We start from the raw sequence: 22,176 nt of genomic DNA, 5'->3' as shown, positions 1-22,176 counted from the left end.
TAATTAAAACACCGTCCATTGCCGTTGTGACCCCATTATGTAATTCAAATCAACATGAAAAATCACACATAGATTATTATCAGCAACCGTGAGATATGCAGCACAAAATATCCTATAGCACCGTCGGTGTATAGTACGCCTATGGCTTAAGCGAGAAGGTGTGTCGGCTACAGTCCACAGCCGGCGTCTCAAGCACACTAGCTCGCTCCCCAAATATCATTTCACTGTTCAATCGTCGCCGGTGAAAGATGGGCACGTGGACCCACGTCGTGAGGGCAACTTCAGTAGCCCACACCGGCGAGAGCGCGGCAGCAGCCGCCGTCCGCGTGCTAACAAGGAGCATGAGCACAACCGCTGTAATTCCCCGGACAAACCCGCTGGTGGTCGTTACTCCTGGCGGGATCTAGACTGGCCCCACAGATCAATACTAGTCTTTTCTACGCACTTTGTCCTCACTCGTGCGCACCCGGGAGCAACTTCCCGGTCGGTCACCCATCCTAAAATTACTCCAAGCTGAGCACGCTAAACTTTGGAGTTCTGTCCGAATGGGCTTCCGGAAAAGAAGGAATTCCTTATTGATATGAGTAGTCTATCATCCCAAATAAGCCAGGCTATCACATACACCCCCACTCAGAGGAACCGACGTCCTCGTCACACCACAGGAACGTTCCCTCTTGGCACAAATGTCTGTGCATCTAGTCCAGCACATGTGCCATGCCGTGTGCCATGACGGGTCACAAACACCATGCACAACATGACCGTGCACCTGTCCGCAAACATCCGTGTAACCTCAAGGGTCAGCTCTGATACCAACTTGTAACGCCTTGGACGAACCCGCCGGTGGTCGTTACTCCTGGCGGGATCTAGACTGGCCCCACGGGTCAATACTAGTCTTTTTTGCGCACTTTGTCCTCACTCGTGCGCACCCGGGAGCAACTTCCCGGTAGGTCACCCATCCTAAAATTACTCCAAGCTGAGCACGCTTAACTTTGGAGTTCTGTCTGAATGGGCTTCCGGAAAAGAAGGAATTCCTTATTGATATGAGTAGTTTATCATCTCAAATAAGCCAGGCTATCACATAAACCCATACGCTCAGATGCATGAGACGAACACGTATGCAAATGCGATGCACATGATGACATGATATGAAATGCATGACATGAATAAAATGCAAAACAAAGACAAAATCCAACCATGGAGGGAATCTCATAACTTAGAGCCGAAAATGGCAGAGTCGGGGTTACAAATATGGTAAGTTACATCCGGGGTGTTACAGCCGCAATCTGCGATCGGGCGGCAAAGGCAGCCCAAACGGCCGTTGTCGCTTTTTAGGTGGCGGCAGCAACATCTACCTCAGGTATAGCAACTGGAGAGAGTGGCACAGCAGCTGTCCGTTCCGCAGCGGCGACCTTAGCCCTGATGGAGGCCGCCAACGACCATGTCGAGGCCGCCCACGCCCAGCTCCTGGCGGTCACTGCACAAATTGAATGAAGCTTCTCCGAAAACGGTCGGAAACCCACGACCGAAGAGCTGGCAATCACCGAGAGCGTTGGAGCAGCCGTCTGTTCCTCCGCCGCATACCTTGCGACGACGGAGCCCGTCCAAGCCCAAATCGCGTCCGCCCATGCCCAGCTCGTGGCGGCCTTCTCTAATGAGATGGCAGACATGGATGGCGAGATGTTTGTCGAGTATGGTGCGATGGATTCCATGGATCCCCTTCCCCAGGAGACCGCCGGGCATGAGCTGGACATGGAGGCAGCGGCGGAGATCGACGAGCACCAGCCATAGTAGTACTCTTTGTTTTGTTTAGTTAAGAGCGCCGGTCTTTAATTTGTTAGAATAATGTGTAGGTCAGCTAGCTCTGTTTAATTGCTGAACTTGCTCGATTAAGAAGTGTAGGTGTGCTATAGTCTCCTTTGTGTACCCAAATTATGCAATGACGTGGATGACCACTGTAACCATGGAAATTCGAACCAAAACTTTTGACGTTCAAACTCATCTCGCATGGGTGAGCTATTTGAATCGTTTGTGATCTCCACATATCGTACACAGTTCTGAATAAGGGACCGTGTCTGATGACACTTTGCGCGCCAGTTTTTTGGCTGAAGCGATTCCAAATTTTCGGCTTCCGCGGAAATATCTACCTCCCCACCCCCTCCCCCTTACCGAAAGACACATTTCCCCTCTTTCCGCCTTCCTTTCCAAGTTGAAATCTTCACTCCTTGCTTGCAGCGCCGCCTCCTCATCGCCGACCCTCCTTCATGCTGCTCGGCCTCATCTATCCAGGCAGGTAATCCACACCCGACCCCCATCCTCCTCCTCCTTCCACATCCCACATGCCCCGACCGCTCCACCAAATCACCGACCCCTCCACCAAATAAGCGCCGCCCTAAGCCATGGTGCACGCAATATAGCCAGGATGTCAAGGAGCATTTGGGAGTGGAGAAGCAAATTGCGGCCGCACGTGCGGATGTGGTTGCAATGGCTGCCATTCGTGACGACCCCCAGATCTTGGAGGAGCACCTTGCCATTTTCTAGCTATGCCGGTTAAGCATGCTTGGTTTACCCGTTGTTTGTGCTTCTCCTTCTTTTCCTTCACAAATTCTAGTGAATTGTGCTATCTAATTTTACCATGCAATCTGTTTCTCTTGTGTATATGTTCTATATGTCGTGCAGTGTGGTGCTCACTTACTAACTGTTTTGTTAATTAGTTGTCGTCTTCAGTTAACTGTTTGGTTCAATTCTGCAAATGTGATGTTCAATTCTTCAGGCTGAAATTTTGTATTGTCTTCCATGTGAGAAATAAATCGAATTTATCTTTACAAAATACATGAGAAATGAATACAATTGCTATATTTCCAAGTTGTCAAGCATGCTTGGTTTGGTTATACATTGTGCAATGTGGTGCTCAATTAACGTTTGGTTCATTTGTGTAGTGGTGTTTAGTTAACTGTTTGGTTCAATTCTGCAATGCGATGTTCAATAGTTGTGGGTGCATTCTATTATTGTATACCATGTGAGGAATTTGTCATGTAGTAAATACATGAGAAACAAATACAATTGCTACAATTGGTTGTAGTTAACTGTTTGGTTAACTGTCTGATCTTCTATTAGGAGTATGTTATATTGTGCAATGTGGTGCTCAGTTAATGTTTGGTTCATTTGTTGTGGTGTTTAGTTAACTGCTTGGTTCAATTCTGCAATGCCATGTCCAATTGTTGTGGGTAGAATTTTGTATTGTTGTGCATGGAAGGAATAAATCGAATTTGGCTGCACTTAATACATGAGAAACATATACAAGTGCTATATTTCCTAGTTCTTAATCATGCTTGGTTTGGGTAAATGGGTTTTCTGTGTGGCTTGAATTAATCTAATGAATCTCCAATGTGCTTATTTTTCATCAACATATTTTACTGATAGCATGTGAACCCTTACTTAAACTGATGACTAACTACCTTATATGTGTTCCAAGGAAACAATGGGAAGCACTGAGGTTTATAATCAAGGTTACCACGTGCATGGTTCGTTCTCTAATAGCACATTATTGTGCAATTGCAGGAACCATTCTAATATTTTGGTTTTTAACAATTTGGTCTTGCACATGTAGGTCCTGCTGTCAGAGGTTTTGACCCACTGTTCGACCCTTTTTGCATATGGGGAAATGAGTTGTCCATGAATATCAATCAAATCAAGAAACTCAGAAAGATTGTTAGGATAAATAAATTAGCAACAAAAAATAACAAGATATTTGTCTGCACAATGAAGAAGACATCAATTCAGTACAAGATGGTACTAACTATTATACCTTGCCTTTTTTTATTCCTTTGCCCCATTTCCAATATAGTGAAGATATTTATGCACATCCTTGTTTTCAGGCCTTTCCAAAGCAGTTCACTGATGATTACCTCTGAAACCACCTCTATGGTCAGGAGGCGAGGAAGGTATTCATACAAGACCCACGGTTCAATATTGACGTGTTCTTGAAGAGGACGAAGGACGGATGGTCAATCGTCCACAGGCACTGGCCTAAAGTTGCAAAGACCTTCAACATGAATGAAGGCTCAATATTTGCTTTCCGCTTCAGCAGTTTCTAGATGAGATGCATCTATCTATATACCGTCTATGATGCTAATTTCGAAAGGTTCTACATGTTGCATTTGGAACTTGCTGCTGGTGCAGTTGTGTAATGGGGTAGCTGAGTGCTGAAGCTATATCATGTTGTACTCTGATGTATTTCAATTATGAAATTCTGCTTCCTTAATATGGAAATGAAATATATTGTGTGCTTAATATGAAATGTCAATTAGAGTAATAAATGGATTATGAATAATCAGAAAATTAGCCTGCTAATGGTGAATTAGCCTGCTAATTGGGTTTTGCTATTCCAAACGGTTGTTGAAAAAACACCATGGGTGATGACCTCAGGCAACGCACACCGTTTCTAGGAATAAACCGTGTTGGATCAATGAACAATCACAAATGACTTTCTCTTGAAAACTGTTTGTGTTACACTACTAGGGAAAACATTATACACAGAACTTTAGCAGTAGCGCTTGTTAAAAGAGCACGCTACTGCTAGATAGCAGTAGTGCGTGAAAAATAAGCGCGTTGCAGATGGACATGTATCAGTAGCGCGTCTCACCGAAAACTCGCTACTACTAAATTTCCAATCACTTAGCCGATGGGCCACACATAGTAGTAGCGATCTTCCAAAAACCGTGCTACTGTAGGGTTTAGTTTTTGAATTGAGTTTGTTTAACTAGATGTTAATTAGGGCAGTAGGCTTTAGTTTAGAGTAAAGTTTAGTTCAGTAGTTAACTAAATATAATCTATATTTGGTTTTTGAATTGAGTTTGAGAGAGCATGTGATTTGTGTAGATTTTCTTGAAGTGTCAAACGCTAGGACATGCAAATTTGAAGTGGTCAGGATATATGCAAATTCCTCAATTGTGTTTGCCCATGTTTCGATTGTGCCCAAGTGGCCTTTTGTTGTTTCCAGGGAATGAAGCTGAGTGGCCTATGTTTTGCCGGAATGTTGATTCATTTCCGTTCTGGCAAATTTTAGGTTCTCGATTTGTCCACTTTTTAGCAAAGGTCATGCCGAAATTTTCCGTGAATTTCGGCATGACTTGTGCTACAAACTAGGACATATTGAGTGCCCGGGATTTGCCGCACCAGGAAGGAGTCAACGTTCCTGCAAAACATAGGCCTTTTGTATGTCATTATTCATTTTATTAGGTCTAGAATTAATTTACTAGATTTAATCATAGGAAACATGGCTAGCAACGATGACGGACAGGGTTCTGGTGATTGTGACGACGTCTACCGGGTGGCAGATGAATTTTTTAGCCTTGCCGACTGAGGGAGTCCTGGATTAGGGGGTGTTCGGGTAGCCGGACTATACCTTTAGCCGAACTCCAGGACTATGAAGATACAAGATTGAAGACTCCATCCCGTGTCCGGATGGGACTTTCCTTGGCGTGGAAGGCAAGCTTGGCGATGTGGATATTCAAGATCTCCTACCATTGTAACCGACTTTGTGTAACCCTAACCCTCTCCGGTGTCTATATAAACCGGAGGGTTTTAGTCCGTAGGACAACTTCATCATACAACAATCATACCATAGGCTAGCTTTTAGGGTTTAGCCTCCTTGATCTCATGGTAGATCTACTCTTGTACTACCCATATCATCAATATTAATAAAGCAGGACGTAGGGTTTTACCTCCATCAAGAGGGCCCAAACCTGGGTAAAACATTGTGTCCCTTGTCTCCTGTTACCATCCAACCTAGACGCACAGTTCGGGACCCCCTACCCGAGATCCGCCGGTTTTGACACCGACATTGGTGCTTTCATTAAGAGTTCCTCTGTGTCGTCGCTTTCAGGCCCGATGGCTTCTTCGATCATCAATCACGATGCAGTCTAGGGTGAGACTTTTCTCCCTGGACAGATCTTCGTCTTCGGTGGCTTCGCACTGCGGGCCAACTCGCTTGGTCACCTTGAGCAGATCGAAAGTTACTCCCCTGGCCACCAGGTCAGGTTTGGAAGCCTAAACTACACGTCCGACATCCGCGGGGACTTGATCTTCGACGGATTCGAGCCACAGCCAAGCGTGCCGCACTGTCTCGATGGGCATCATATAGCTCTGCCGCCGAATAGCGCCTTGGAGGCCGCACACGCATCGGTTCTGACCATTGATTCGGAGCCCACTGCGCCAATCGAGGATCAGCGGTTGGACGCTACCTCAGGGGCTGCGATCTCAGAGGCGATCGAGCCGAACTCCAGCCCCGCACTCCGCATGGCCCGTGACTCCGAGGAGCCGGATTCCTCTCCGAACTCCGAGCCCCCCGCGCCCCCGCCGATCGAATCCGATTGGGCACTGATGATGGAGTTCACCGCCGCGGACATCTTTCAGCACTCGCCCTTCGGCGACATCCTGAATTCTCTAAAGTCTCTCTCTTTATCAGGAGAGCCCTGGCCGGACTACGGTCAGCAAGGTTGGGATACGGACAATGAAGAAATTCAAAACCCACCCACCACCCACTTCGTAGCCACTGTCGACGACTTAACCGACATGCTTGACTTCGAATTCGAAGACATCGACGGCATGGACGACGCTGCAGGAGATGAACAAGAACCAACACCTGTAGGGCGTTGGAAGGCCACCTCGTCATATGACATATATATGGTGGACACTCCAAAGGATGGAGATGGCGATGGAACAGCGGTGGACGATACCTCTAAGAAACAACCCAAGCGCCGGCGTCAGCGGCACTGCTCTAAATCCTGCCAAAGCAAAAACGGTGATTCCGGCACGGGAGCTAATACTACTCCGGATAGCGCCGAAGAACACCCCCTCCAGCAAAATTTGGCACAGGAGGACAGAGAAGCCAGCCCTCACGAGAGGGCGGTGGACCAAGAGGTTGAGGATGATAATTATATGCCTCCCTCCGAAGACGAGGCAAGCCTCGACGACGACGAGTTCGTCGTGCCAGAGGATCTTGCCGAACAAGAGCGTTTTAAACGCAGGCTCATGGCCACGGCAAGCAGCCTCAAGAAAAAGCGGCAACAGCTTAGAGCTGATCTGGATTTGTTAGCTGACAGATGGACTGAAGTCCTTGCGGCCGAAGAGTATGAACTCGAACGCCCCTCCAAGAGTTACCCAAAGCACAGGCTGCTACCCCGACTAGAGGAGGAAGCACCTACATCACCAGCGCATGACATGGCCGACCGGCCACCTCGTGGCCGCGATAGAGAGGCCTCTTGGCCCTCCACTCAAGCCATGCCCCGGCACCACGTCAAGCATACTAAGGCACGGGAAAATGCGCCCGACCTGCGCGACATCCTGGAGGACAAGACAAGACAAACAAGATCGATCTACGGGTTGCGCAGGTGCCCCACGGCACGTGACGGTGATCGTCACTCCGGACGCAATGAATCCGGCCGGGCCGAACTCAACAGAGAAAGCTCCTTCGAGCTGCGTCGTGATATAGCCCAATACAGAGGCGCCACACACCCACTATGCTTCACAGATGAAGTAATGGATCATAAAATCCCTGAGCACTTCAAACCCATAAACATCGAATCGTACGATGGCACAACAGATCCTGCGGTATGGATCGAGGATTATCTCCTTCATATCCACATGGCCCGCAGCGATGATCTACATGCCATCAAATACCTCCCACTCAAACTTAAGGGACCGGCTCGGCATTGGCTTAACAGCTTGCCAGCAAACTCAATCGTTTCTTGGGAGGACCTGGAAGCCGCATTCCTTGACAACTTCCAGGGCACTTATGTGCGACCACCAGACGCCGATGACCTAAGCCACATAATTTAGCAGCCAGAAGAATCGGCCAGACAATTCTGGACACGGTTCCTAACAAAGAAAAACCAGATAGTCGACTGTTCGGACGCAGAGGCCTTAGCGGCCTTCAAGCATAATATCCGTGACGAGTGGCTGGCCCGGCACCTGGGACAGGAAAAGCCGAAATCTATGGCAGCCCCCACGACACTCATGACCCGCTTTAGGGAAGGAGAAGACAGCTGGCTAGCTCGCAGTAACAACTTAACCAAGAACACTGGTAATTTGAATACCAAGGACAAAAGTGACAGGTCAGATCGGAACAAGCAAAAGCGTCGCGTTAACAGCGACAGCAACGAGGATACGGCAGTTAATGCCGGATTCCGAGGCTACAAATCCGGTCAACGGAAACAGCCATTCAAAAGAAAAACTCAGGGCCCGTCCAGTTTGGACCGAATACTCGACCGCTTGTGCCAGATACATGGCACCCCCGAAAAGCCAGCCAATCACACCAACAGGGATTGTTGGGTGTTCAAGTAGGCAGGCAAGTTAAGAGCCGAAAACAAAGACAAGGGGCTGCATAGTGACGACGAGGAGGAGCCCAGGCCGCCGAACAACAGTGGACAGAAGGGATTTCCCCCGCAAGTGCGGACCCACATCCCCAAGAGGGAGCGGAAGCGTGCGTTACAGGACGTATATGCGATGGATCCGGTCGCCCCAAAGTTCAACCCATGGTCCTCCTGCCCGATCACCTTTGATCGAAGGGACCACCCCACTAGAATCCGTCACGGCGGCTTCGCCGCATTGGTTCTAGACCCAATCATTGATGGATTTCATCTCACAAGAGTCCTCATGGACGGCGGCAGCAGCCTGAACCTGCTTTACTAGGATACAGTGCGAAAGATGGGCATAGATCCCTCGAGGATCAAGCCCACCAAAACGACCTTTAAAGGCATCATACCAGGTGTAGAAGCCAACTGTATAGGCTCAGTTACACTGGAAGTGGTCTTCGGATCTCCGGATAACTTCCGAAGCGAGGAGTTAATCTTCGACATAGTCTCGTTCCGTAGTGGTTATCACGCACTGCTCGGGCGAACCGCATTCGCAAAATTCAACGCGGTACCGCACTATGCATACCTCAAGCTCAAGATGCCAGGCCCTAGGGGAGTAATCACGGTCAATGGGAACACTGAACGCTCCCTCCGAATGGAGGAGCACGCGGCAGCGCTCGCAGCATAAGTACAAAGCAGCCTATCTAGGCAGTCCTCCAGTTCGGCCTTCAAAAAGCGGACACTGTCAAGCGCGCTCGGAGTACCCTACAACAAGACCTCCTGGCACGTTCCGAGCTAGCGTAGCAATGTGACCCCAACCCTAGCCCTCGCGATATAGCGAAACCAGCGCTTCGCGTACATAACTACGCTCTTGAAATACCATGGGCACAGGGGAAGGGGCACTATCACGGCATGCCCGAAATACGGCTTAAACCGCACCAGGGGCTGCCGAATTCCTTTTTTTTTTCTTACTCTCAGGACTCCATACTTCGGACGACCCGTTCGGCAATTCAACTGCCGCACAAACGATGCAAGATCCAGGGAAGCAGACAAGCCACGCCGCATTATGGAACTCCCAGGTGGTCTCTATTGCGAGCGGTATACCTGTTTTTTAATACAATTCCGCGGCCTGCCCCTGGCCAGGACATGTCAAATAGTCCAATTTATTTTGCATATCGCACTATTTGTATCGTTCCGCTTTCATAGCAGCCTTTCTATAAACAATGCATAGCTTTTTGTCTATTTTTTGCATTACCCTCTTTTTATATATATGTTTATTAATAACATGCTGCATCCGTACACTATGGTACGGCAAAATACACCAGGGGCTTCAGTACCCATCAATATGGCATGAGAAGTCCGTCCACTTTCACAAGTGCGGCACCCCGAACTTATAGCACTATATGCATCAGCTCCGAATCATGATTTGGGTCAATAGTTGGGTTTGCCCGGCTCCTATGTTTTGGTGCCTTATGTTCCGCTATATCGGCTAAGGTAGCACTAGGAGAACCACTGCGATTGTGCCCCAGTTGAGCTGGGCCGAGCACCTCAGTGGAGAAAGCTAAAACTGACTGTCATGATGAGGCGAGAGACCGGTCGCTGTTCGAGAGGTTTTTCGAGTCCTTAAAGGCTTATGCCTCTTCGAGCGAGGAACCGGCTTTGTCCGGCCAAGGCGTGGATAGCACCCCGAACTCGGTCTTCCGAATACTAGGGGCTTCGCCGAAATTTAAAATTATAGAGTTCTATGGCTAAGTGAGAGTGTTCAAGCATTATAGTCCGATTGCCTTGTTCGTTGTGCTGACCGCCTCCCTCGATGGACCCAATCATGGGAAAAAGAGCGCTCAGGTTTATCCTGAACACCCCAGCACTAGTGGCATGGGGGCAGAAGCCGACGAATGGCCATCTCTCAATTTTTTGATAAACGGCCGCACAGAAAGTAATATTTTAAATTCAAGCATTGCTTAGCGCATATGAACAAGTTTTCAGCGCACAGGATAACATGAGCGAGTTCATTCAAAAATTACATCCTTGGTACATTCAACCGCCACAAGGCGGGCACCAGCAAGAACATCCTTGTAATAGTTCTCGGGCTTGCGATGCTCCTTCCTCAGCGGCGGCCCGTCCTTCACAAGCTTCTCACCGTCCAGCTTACCCCAATGCACCTTTGCACGGGCAAGGGCCGTACGGGCACCTTCGATGCAGACGGAGCGCTTGATGACCTCGAGCCTTGGACAAGCCTCCACCAGCTGCCGCACCAGTCCGAAGTAGCTCCCAGGCAGGGCCTCTCTAGGCCACAGCCGAACTATGAAGCCCTTCAGGGCCTGTTCGGCCACCTTGTGGAGCTCGACCAACTGCTTCAGCTGGTCGCTCAAGGGCACAGGGTGTCCGACCTTAGCGTACTGAGACCAGAACACCTTCTCCGTCGAGATGCCTTCCTCGGCTCGGTAGAATGCGGCGGCATCGGATACGCTGTGGGGAAGATCTGCGAATGCCCCTGGAGAGCTCCGGATTCAGGTAAGTAACAAGTACTTTACTTTTATATGTCTGCTTTGCATATAGAATGCCTTACCCGCCGCTATCTTTTTCACCGCATCCAATTCTTGGAGGGCCTTCTGGGCTTCGTCCTTGGCAGATTTGGCAGTCTTAAGGGCCGCAGCAAGCTCGGACGCTCGCATCTTCGAGTCGAGCTCCAAACTCTCATGTTTTTGCATGAGAACCTGAAGCTCTTGCCGCACCTCGCCGACCTGCGCCTCAAATTTCTCCCGCTCGGCGCGCTCCGTGGCCGCTTTCTTCTCGGCCTCGAACAGCGCTTGCTTGAGGGTCGCCACCTCAGTTGTGGCCCCTATAATAAGCAGTATACTCCTGTCATTTTTTGTAATTGCGCCTCCCTATAGGCATTTTTTCTATAAGGTATCTCTTACCTTCTTTCTCCTCGAGCTGCCGTTTGGCAAGGCCGAGCTCTTGCTCTGTCCGCTCGAGGCCCTGCTTCAGGGCACCCACCTCCGCAGTCAGTGCGGCGGTGGCCAGCAGTGAAGCCTACATACGTATATTGACTCCTTTTTAGTTAGACTCCTACGATATTTAATAGATCCTCTATTCGGCTTTTCTTTCCGAATGCCAAACAGAGCATCAGGGGCTACTGTCTATACGGTAATATTTTTACATATTTTTACTTACCTCGAAGCCTGTTAGAAGGCTAGCACAAGCTTCAGTCAGTCCGCTTTTGGCGGACCGAACCTTCTGGATCACCGTAATCATGATGGCACGGTGCTCCTCCTCGATGGAGGCGCCCTTAAGCTCCTCCAGCAGATTGTACGGCGCCTCCGGTTGGACGGAGGGCGCCAGCTCAGTAGGCTTTCTCCTCTTGGCAGGAGTTCGCCTACCGCGGTCCGGAACCGTTGATGATTCCGGCGCAGTGTCCGGCTTAAAGCCGGACTTGGAGCCTAGGGGGGTCTTGTCCCCTTCACTCCTGGAGTCCGGGAGGTCGCCTCGCGGCTCCTCCTGGACCACCTCCTCTCGCCCCGGAGCTTGTCGCAACGCCACTTCGGCGTCATCCGTAGCACAGGGGGAAGCAGTGGCCGGAACAGAATTCACGTCCGATGAATCCAGGGAGCCGCTCGACGACTCGTCGAGCCCGTCCTTGGGCGGACTGCATGATTATATCCGACATTAGGGAAAGCTGTGCAACAAAGGGAATATCATGAGTTACTCTGGTATCCGAACACTTACGATCTCGCCGGACGCTTGGCCCTGTCCGTCCACTCCTCTTCGTCCTCGTCGGCGTCGGGGATGTAGTCCGGCGGAGGGGTTTTCCTCTTCTTGGACCCCTCGGCCTCCCCTACTGGGGCGGCCTCCCTCTTCTTTCCTCCCCCCGCTAGAGGGGGAGAGGTTTCTTCTTCCTCCTCCTCGCCTTCACGGGAGGAGTGCGTCTCGGACTCGTCGGACGACGAGTCCGACACTACCATATGCCGGGAACTCTTTCGAGTCCCCGTGGCCTTCTTCTTCTTGGCCTTCTTCTCCGGCACCACATAAGGTGCCAGAACCAGCAGCTTCTCTAGGAAAGCAGGGGCTGGGTCTTTGGGCAAGGGAGCTGGACAGTTAATCTGTCCGGACTTCTCCCGCCAATCCTGTCAAAGGTGAGGGAGTTTAGATCCCGCATAGAGTCAAACTATGAAAAAACTTAACATCCTATAAAAGACGGAAATATCTTACCTCGCCAGCAGGACGCTGCGAGCTGAATCCGCGGTCTTCGGAGGCGGATGTGGGAGCCTCGGCGCCTTTGGTTAGCCCCCTCCAGACATCTTCGTACGTCGTGTCGAAGAGCCTGCTCAGAGTTCGGTGCTGCGCCGGGTTGAACTCCCACAAATTGAAGTCCCGTTCTTGACACGGAAGGATCCGGCGGACGAGCATGACCTGTATTACGTTGACAAGCTTGAGCTGCTTGTTCACCAGGGACTGGATGCATTTTTGCAGTCTGGTCAACTCTTCTTCGTCGCCCCATGACAAGCTCGTCTCCTTCCAGGACGTGAGCCGCGTAGGGGGTCCGGATCGGAATTCAGGGGCTGCGATCCACTTCGGATCGCGTGGCTCGGTGACGTAAAACCACCATGACTGCCACCCCTTCAAGGTCTCCACAAAGGAGCCCTCGAGCCATAGGACATTGGCAATTTTGCCCGCCATGGCACCTCCGCACTCCGCCTGGTTGCCGCGCACCACCTTTGGCTTGACATTGAAGGTCTTGAGCCAGAGGCCGAAATGGGGGCGAATGCAGAGGAAAGCCTCGCACACGGCGATAAACGCCAAGATATTGAGGATGAAGTTCGGGGCTAGATCGTGGAAATCTAGGCCATTGTAGAACATGAGCCCGCGGACAAATGGGTGGAGAGGAAAACCCAGTCCGCGGAGGAAGTGGGGAAGAAATACTACCCTCTCATGAGGCCTTGGGGTGGGGAGAAGCTGCCCCTCCTCAGGAAACCGGTGCGCGATGTCTTTGGACAAGTATCCGGCCTTCCTTAACCTTTTGACATGGCCCTCCGTGACGGAGGAGACCATCCACTTGCCTCCCGCTCCGGTCATTGTTGGAGAGGGTGGAGGTAGGAAGTGCGGGCTTGGGCGCTGGAGCTCGGGTGCACAGAAGATGGGTAGGCAAAGGAGGAAGAAGGCGTAGGTAAAAAGGTGGATCCTTATCCCCTTATATGGACGGATGCGACTATGCGTCCCCACCAGCCTAGTAAAACTCGCTTGCCTCCCAAGCGCCGTGATAAGTGGCGCGGTTGGGTTACCCACGTCCGTATTAACGAGAATCTCGTAAAGAAAGGGGACACGATCTCTGCTTTGACAAGACGTGCCAAGGAAACCGCCTCGCAAAACACGCTGAGGTGGAGAAGTGAAAACGATTCGAATAAAGGCTTGGCCGTAGTGTGATGTCACGCTGCGGAGTACGTCAGTAGATTAGATTTGTGTTAATATTATTCTCTCTATGGCAATACGTGGAAGCTTATTTTGCAGAGCCGGACACTACTCTTGGTGTTTACAAACTTTTATGAAGAATTTGGAGGAGGAACCCGCCTTGCAATGTCGAAGACAATCTGCGCGCCGGACTCATCGTCATTGAAGCCTGGTTCAGGGGCTACTGAGGGAGTCCTGGATTAGGGGGTGTTCGGGTAGCCGGACTATACCTTCAGCCGAACTCCAGGACTATGAAGATACAAGATTGAAGACTCCGTCCCGTGTCCGGATGGGACTTTCCTTGGCGTGGAAGGCAAGCTTGGCGATGCGGATATTCAAGATCTCCTACCATTGTAACCGACTTTGTGTAACCCTAACCCTCTTCGGTGTCTATATAAACCGGAGGGTTTTAGTCCGTAGGACAACTTCATCATACAACAATCATACCATAGGCTAGCTTTTAGGGTTTAGCCTCCTTGATCTCGTGGTAGATCTACTCTTGTACTACCCATATCATCAATATTAATCAAGCAGGACATAGGGTTTTACCTCCATCAAGAGGGCCCGAACCTGGGTAAAACATTGTGTCCCTTGTCTCCTGTTACCATCCGACCTAGACGCACAGTTCGGGACCCCCTACCCGAGATCCGCCGGTTTTGACACCAACACCGACGATCAACCGGTGGCATCGGGGACTGAGACCGACACGCAGACCGGTGCTGAGACTGAGACCGGTGCTGAGACTCAGACCGGCATCGAGACTGGCGCTGAGACTAAGACCAGCGCTGCCTCGGGGAGCGGAGCCGGTGTAGAACCGAAACCAAAGAGGCAACGACTTCCTAACAAACTCAAGACTACTAGACTGGTGGTCACAGAGGTGGATGACGGCAATTTTGAGCCAAAGGCGCCCGAGGAAGCACGTCGATGCTATGGCAATCAAATAGGCTGCATCGTACGGATAGAAAATATGAGGAGCTCCCTCCTAAAGAAGTTTCACCAGATATTCTTGTTCCCGGGCCGGAATGAGAAGGATTATGAAGATCCAGATGAGGACCCGACAATGAAGAAGATAAACAAACACGCCATGACCAAGTTTAGCAACGCGTTGGCCGCCTGGAAAAATCGAGTGAAAGCAAAGATCATCGACAAGAAGGAACCCTACTCCGAGATTGTAAAGGATAATCCGACAATCACGGAAGAGCAGTTTCAAATATTCAAGGAGGCTTGCGAGGCCGAAGCTGCCAAAAAAAGTCTAAGTACATGAAGGGGCTTAAAGAGAGGAACAATGGGAGCCACCACCTCGGAAGCCATGGTTACGGCGGAAAGAGGTCGAAATGGGCCAAGGAGGACGCGGAAGCCGCGAGTCTAGGCATCCCAGACCCCTTGGCGGATTTCACCGTCCCGCAGGAGCGTGACGTCCTCAGGGCCCGGCACCGTTGGGACCCAGTGAAGAAGGTTTACGAGACAAAACCGGTCATTACAGAGTTCATGAGACTGCTAGTAATTTTAGTTTCTGATCAATTCGACTGCACAGGTTAGTCATATTTGTAAACGATCCTTGTTCCTTTTGCAGAGAGAGCAGCACCAGATTGTGGCCGAAAGCGACTCGCCGTTTGAGGCATTGGCGAGGCCCAAGTGGGACACTCCATTCAACCGGGCATTGAACATATTGAAACGACAACCGGTGGATACTCGACCGTCGTATGGATGCGTGCACGGTGTCAGAGACGGTGCCACGTGGAAGAAGTACTACCGTGACACCACAGAGGAGAGAAAGGAAAGATAGAGGTTAACTGAAGAAAACATCGACAAGAAGGTTGAGATTGCGGTTGAGAAGAAATCATCTCAGACAGTCGCAACGGCGGTAGCTGCCGCAAAACAGGTGGTTGCAGATTTGTCTACTTCCTTGGTGACGGGCGTTATCACTTGGACAAGGCAAAATCCAGAAAAAATGCAGAGGACTTTCCCCTTGCTGACTTCTTGGGGAGCAGCTCGACTAGCGTTGCACCAGCACCTGCTCCCGCACCTGCTCCTGCACCGGCTCCCGCACCGGACGTGCTCGGTGGTGCTTCGTCTTTGGCTGAGCTCGACGCCCTCACGGTATCTGTCACACCGGCCCCCTTCAATATAAATGTATAATCTCCTGTTTTCGTTGCCTTTCAGATGTCTCACGTCGCAGACATTTCTTTGCAGGCCGACGAAACCCCGTGCACCATATTGTACACCATAGGTGACCAGAAGGTGGACGTGGGGAAGGCGACGATAATGGAGCCGAAGGAACCATTGTTCCACAGCCGGCCTATCCCCCCGAACGTCTTCAAGGTTTCCGTGGCCAGTGTCAAACCGGGCCACGAGAATTTGCCTCCTCGAATACTAGTGGGGGATGACGACGAGACACTGCCGCGGCTTGGTGATTATTGCAATGTGTGGGTCCTGTTGTAGCCAAAGAGTCTGCTTCATCTTGAGGCGGCCGGGAGCACACCCACAAGCACGCAGCCTCAGCAAGGTATGAACATTAACACCCCACCTACCCAATTAGCGTCAGGTGTCTGGTTGGGTGATAGCGGATGGGGTAAGGAGGAGGCTCCATTAGTCGCTAATGACGTTGCCATGGATGAGGATGAGGACGATGATGGCGCTGAACAGTATGTCTATACTGGTGCCTCCTCAGGGTTTGAGCGTCATGAGTCGGTGCCTGAATTTCCATCTCAACATATTATGGACGACCTTCTGGTAGTAAAGAAGTCTAGGAAGAGAGCGAGGAAAGGCAAAAAAGATGATTCTATGATCCAGCCGCCTCAGCAGCCTCGGCTTAAGAACCGTATAGATATCCCCAATGCAGATAAATGGCATATCCCCGGTCAACCAATCCTACCTGCAACAACGCTACGGGCCAGATTCGGCGATCTAAGGAGACTTCATAATGATGTGCTGCTGGTAGAGAAAGGCCTCATCGCCTCGAAAGATCCAGGATACCCACTCTACGTGGTTAACATTCCACGGAAAATGTTGTACGTCCACAGCTTCCCCGCAGATAAGTTCTTCCTCCGATTCGGTTACATATTCGACATGTTTCACGTGAAGAAGTTGGATTTTACGTGTGTTCGCCTTTATGCCTTGCACATGAACTACATCATCAGGGATGAGCAGATATCTCATATCTATGTCGCTGACCCATACTACATGCACGAGGGCTTCTTGGGAGTCTCGGCAAAGCACCGTGAATACGCGAGGGATTACATCGTCAGTTTCATGCTCTCCAATAAGGACAAGGAGGCGATCCTCGTGCCTTATCATCCCGTGTAAGTCATCTGCGCTGCTATCCTTCCTTCGATTTCAATCATTCATTTGCATGGTGGAGGCTAATTAATTTGAGGTGTACTTATTTTGCGCAACGGCTGGCGCGCCGTCCTCATCATCCTCTACCCCCGATTCTCCCACGCTCTTTACTTGGACTCGTCAACATTCACAAAAAAGATTACACCCACATCAAGGATGTTCTCGACAATGCTATGTTTTACTACCAAGCAGGGGGTGGAGAGGTCAGGGACAAGAAGAGAAGGGGCGGCAGGGTCGCCTTCGGCCATAAGACCGACTTCTGCTGCATCCAGCAACCGAACGATTCTCTTAATGATGGATTCTATGTCCTACACCACATGCTGGAGTACAGACGGGATCACCAGAACCTTCGCATGTCACCTAGATCCGGCGATGCCCATATTCTGCAATGGGCAAAGGACATAGGAGATATCGAGGATCATCGACTTCGAGCTGAGTTCTATAAAATCTAGCGCGAACTTGCCCAAATCATCATGAAGGAGGTCATCGGAAAAACAAGGATGTTCTACGGAGAAGGACAAATGTCGCGGGAAGACGTCCGAACATGGATAGCCTCTCAGCGTCTCGATATGAAGCCTTTCACTAAGCTCGACGACTATCTCCCTGACTTGGATGGATGGAACGACATGTTGGAATGATTGTCGATATATGACAATGTGTCCGTTTAGTCCATACTTTCTGTATGACAAAACTTTGAGTTATGCACGGTGAAACTTTATTTGTGATGTAATTAAACCGTCCTCCTCCTCGACTAGCGAAAATCACTCTAGTTAGGGCATTTTGGGGTACGATGAACTTTGTTATTTATGTTGATGATATGTTGTTTCTATTTTTGCCAAGTCTGTCTCTTTCTGTTGCTCAACTATATATGTTGCATATCATCGACTCATGTGACGATGCAGGTGCATAGATCATAGGTGGCAAAGAAGTGCTACGCCAGGAGTATATATACAACAAGTGGCCGGAGTGTCAGGCCCAGGTGTATCGGTTTCCGGTTTCCGAGCGACAGGCAGTAGTTAGTTTAGGTTCACGCTAATGCGAGAGAGGGATATGAACTCATGTAATCAAAGTGATAACTGTTCTTGCGTATATCATTGTTTAGATGGATGACGATGTATTTGCAAGTAATCGAGACTTGTATCGCTATTTTTGAGATGATGACGAGAGATCACTTTGTGTTGGATGATGATTATGATGATGACATGATTTGATGAGACTAATTGTACGGATATGCTATGATTACATTTGTATGTGTATGATATTCTAAAGATTATTGTATAAAGCCTATTCAAATACAAAACAAATATGCATGGAAAAAAACTAATAAAACTAGTAGTAGCGAGGGGGAAAAATTTAGCAGTAGCGCCGCCTTACCAGTAGCGCTTCCCAGTAAATAGCGCTGCAGATAATATCAGCAACACCCTTTTCTAAAGAGCGCTACAGCTATTCATGTATAGCAGTAGCGTGGGACAATAGGCACTACTGCTATATGTTAGCTGTAGCACCTTATTAGTAGCGCCGGTCCCCGCACTACTAAGAGGCCCAAAACCCGCGCTGCTGCTAGGCTTTTCCCTAGTAGTGTTAGGCCACCTTGCGCAAATGTTTATCACATAAAAACTGTGTGTGATGGATAGCCTTTGTCACACAGTTTCTTCTACGGACCGTGTGTGATACATTCAATAACGCAAACGATTTAACGGGAAAAATTGTGTCTGATGTACCTATGAACAGAAATGTTTTCCTTGGAGCGACTGTGTGGTATGTACTTGCGACCGGAAACAATTTCGCCGTATAATTGTATTTTTAGCTGTACTATACGTATTTTTGTATTTGAGCACTCGTCGGTCGCACACGTTCTCATTTTGGTGAGCGGGCGTGCCAGGAGGGCATATCCCCGACGATTTCTGGGTCGTGTGGGAAGGACCCCCCTATCGCCCACACTCACTTGGTGATGGTTCTAAAGTCGTCGCGGAAAGGGGTTAAAAACCATTTGTTTAGGACCGTCGTGCACCAGTGTGAACTGGTTCATTGAAATGAGTTTCATATACTAGTACAAGCTAAACCTGTTATGTGTCTGCTTGTTTCTTCTTTTAGAATGCTGACAGAATATTGGGGAAGAGTGCCTTATTAAGCAATGGTAAAGGAAGTAATGCAGATAAGGTTCATGATAGTGAGATATCCTTGTTGGTCACCAACAAAGCTGATAAAGTAGCGAAGGAAGATTATCCTGAAAATAGTGAGACAACCCCAAAGTCCTGTCTTGGTTTAGTGTTCGACTTACTGGCCACTACCGCTTGCATAGGCTATTCAAACTCACTATATGAATCAGTTTGGTTTCTTGAGTCTCAACTATAAGCTGAAAGACATCGATCAGCTGTGCTGCGACAAGAAGCGGAAGGACTGCGGAACTCCCTGGAGCATCCAGATGCATACTTTCTAGTGTAACAACACGCATTGGAGGATTTTAGCGCCAAACAGGACAAAGCTAATAAGCTTGCTAAGCTTATGGCCAGCATGGTGGATACCCAGGATAACGTTTCTTGAGCTCTTCTGAAGTTGTTTCAGTTATGCTCTTATTTTCCTGCCGTGTTTATTTTCACTTGTGGCCAATTTTGACGGCCAGTGTATGTAATATGCTGCTTTCTTCCCTATATTTGCACTGGTGGCGAACTTTGATGCCCAGTGGATGTAATATGTGTAATAGCTATAATAGGCTAGCATTAGTTGCTTGCTTATTTATTTCCTTATTGTCTTGTTTAGTTGTTTGCTTGTAGTCACTACAGTTCTTTTTCCGCGTTTTCTAGTGTCCACAATAACCTATTTTTGGTAACTAGGCCACAATAATCGTGGCAACACACGAACTGTTGTAACCATGGGCCTCCTGTGGGCCGTAGGATCCATGGGCCTTCTACGGAACATAGGATCCATGGGCCTTCTACGGGCCGCAGAATCCATGGACTTTCTACGGGCCTTATGATCCATGGGCCTTCTACAGGCCATATGGTCCATTGGTCTTCTACGGGCCGTATGATCAATGGGCCTTCTACGGGGCGTATAATCATTTTGCCAAACATCGACAGTACTATTCGTGGACCATAACGGGCCATTAATAGGCCGTATTTGATAATGCTATGAAAATAGCCCAATAGGTTAACGGGCCATAAACGGGCCCAATGTGACCATGGGCTGAATTTGGCCCACAAACAGAACAGGCCAGTAACGTACCGTAACTAACCGAATTCTAGAAACAAGCCCAAGAAAAATGGCCCCTTAGAAGGCCGAAAGTTAACACGGGCTGGAAATGGCCGACGGAATAATGGGCCGTTACTGGGTATAAAGCAATACACTGTTCATTATGGGTCAGTTTCATCTCTGGCCTTTATTGGGCCCAGAGTTACGAAGGGCCTCATATGGGCAGAAAGACATCATGAGCCATACATGGGACGGAAGTAACAACGGGCGGGAATCATATTGGACGACCCAGATGAAGCTACTGGGCTTAATTCTGATAGGCCGTAACGGGCCAGGAGTTAGCGGGTCGTAAATGGGCGATATGTGAACATGTCGTTAACAGGCTTTCCATGGGCCGGCCCATTACCTTTTGACCAAGTCAAATGGGCTGGCCTTTTCACCGGAATGGGCCTATGTTGGGCCGTGCCATGTGTCGACGTATCATAGGCGCCTCCTGTCTAATTAGTGGATGACATCTGTCCCAACGGTGAGCCAACACGTGTTTCCTCTGGCCCATGAGAATTTTACACGTGGAAAATACCCATTGGTCTGGGCTGTTAACGGGTTATCGGATCCAAAACCGCACCCAATAGCTTAACGATGACCTGTTATGGTGGATGCCACGTGTCGGTCACCCTTGACGAAAACACTTCTTTGACGCACGATTTATTGTCATGGAAGTGGACACTTCCGTGATGATAATTTTGGTAATGTCATGGAACACTTACGACAACACATGTATGAATATCTTGATTCTGTCATAAAATCATCATGGATGTACATGCATGATAGAAAATGTGACCTACTGTGACAAACACGTATCATCACGGAAGTGTATTTTTTTGTAGTGCGTCCAGCGGCGTTGTTTTGCGCGCCTCGCAGCGAAACGCTACCCTACCGACGGCTAGACCATCCCTCCACTCCGCACCTATTGTTATTCTATGCCGAGTGTAGGCCCACCCCACACCCGAACCAGTCAAGTTTCCCACTCCTCTCTGTCTGCGACTCCACTACCGCGTCTTCCCCATCTCCGGGTTGTTCTAGTCTGGGGCCTCATCGTCGTCCACCGCCTCGCTACGCTCGGCGCGGCGTGGTCAACAAACAAGAGTCATCGGAAGAGGACTATATGTGGAGAGCCTGACGGATGGGACCCATGAGGTCCATGGTCGCATGCAAGGAAAGTTCCTCCTTATTAAGCGGTTTTCTCCCCCTGATAGCTATGACCCACCGGCTGTATCGTCACACGGAAGGAAGTGCCTCCGTGTTATGAAAAAAACTATTCCTCCCGATGACAGCTGGGACCCAACAGATTTGGTGGCTGACTTGTGGGCCTACTAAGTAGACGTGTATGCAGGGATTTGTCAACTTAATCAACAAATGATTCTAGTAGCTGGACCATTGGATGTTAATCCAACAGTCGTGCTCCTTCTTCAACCTCTGTTCTTGCTCCTGTCTCCCGTGGGCGGCACCGTGGCAGTGCAGCTGCGCACCCGAACCAGTCAAGTTTCCCAATCCTCTCCATCTGCGACTCCACTGCCGCGTCTTCCCCATCTCTGGGTCGTTCCAGTCTGGGGCCTCGTCGTCATCCACCAGCCTTGGTGTGCTCGGCACGGTGTGGTCAACGTGGTCAACAAACAAGAGTCATTGGAAGATCACTATACGTGAGAGGCTGATAGTGGGGATGCACCACGCCCATGGACGCATGCATGCAACTGCATCCTTTTAACCCTGAAAAATAATGTTTTCTTCCCCTGACTGCTGGGACCCACCACCTAAATCTTTGCACGCAAGGAAGTGCGTCCTT

Source organism: Triticum urartu, chromosome 7 (assembly GCF_003073215.2).
Source record: "Triticum urartu cultivar G1812 chromosome 7, Tu2.1, whole genome shotgun sequence".
In the NCBI taxonomy this organism is placed as follows: domain Eukaryota; kingdom Viridiplantae; phylum Streptophyta; class Magnoliopsida; order Poales; family Poaceae; genus Triticum; species Triticum urartu.
The sequence above is the reverse complement of the archived record's forward strand: the minus strand, read 5'-3'. Positions refer to the sequence as shown.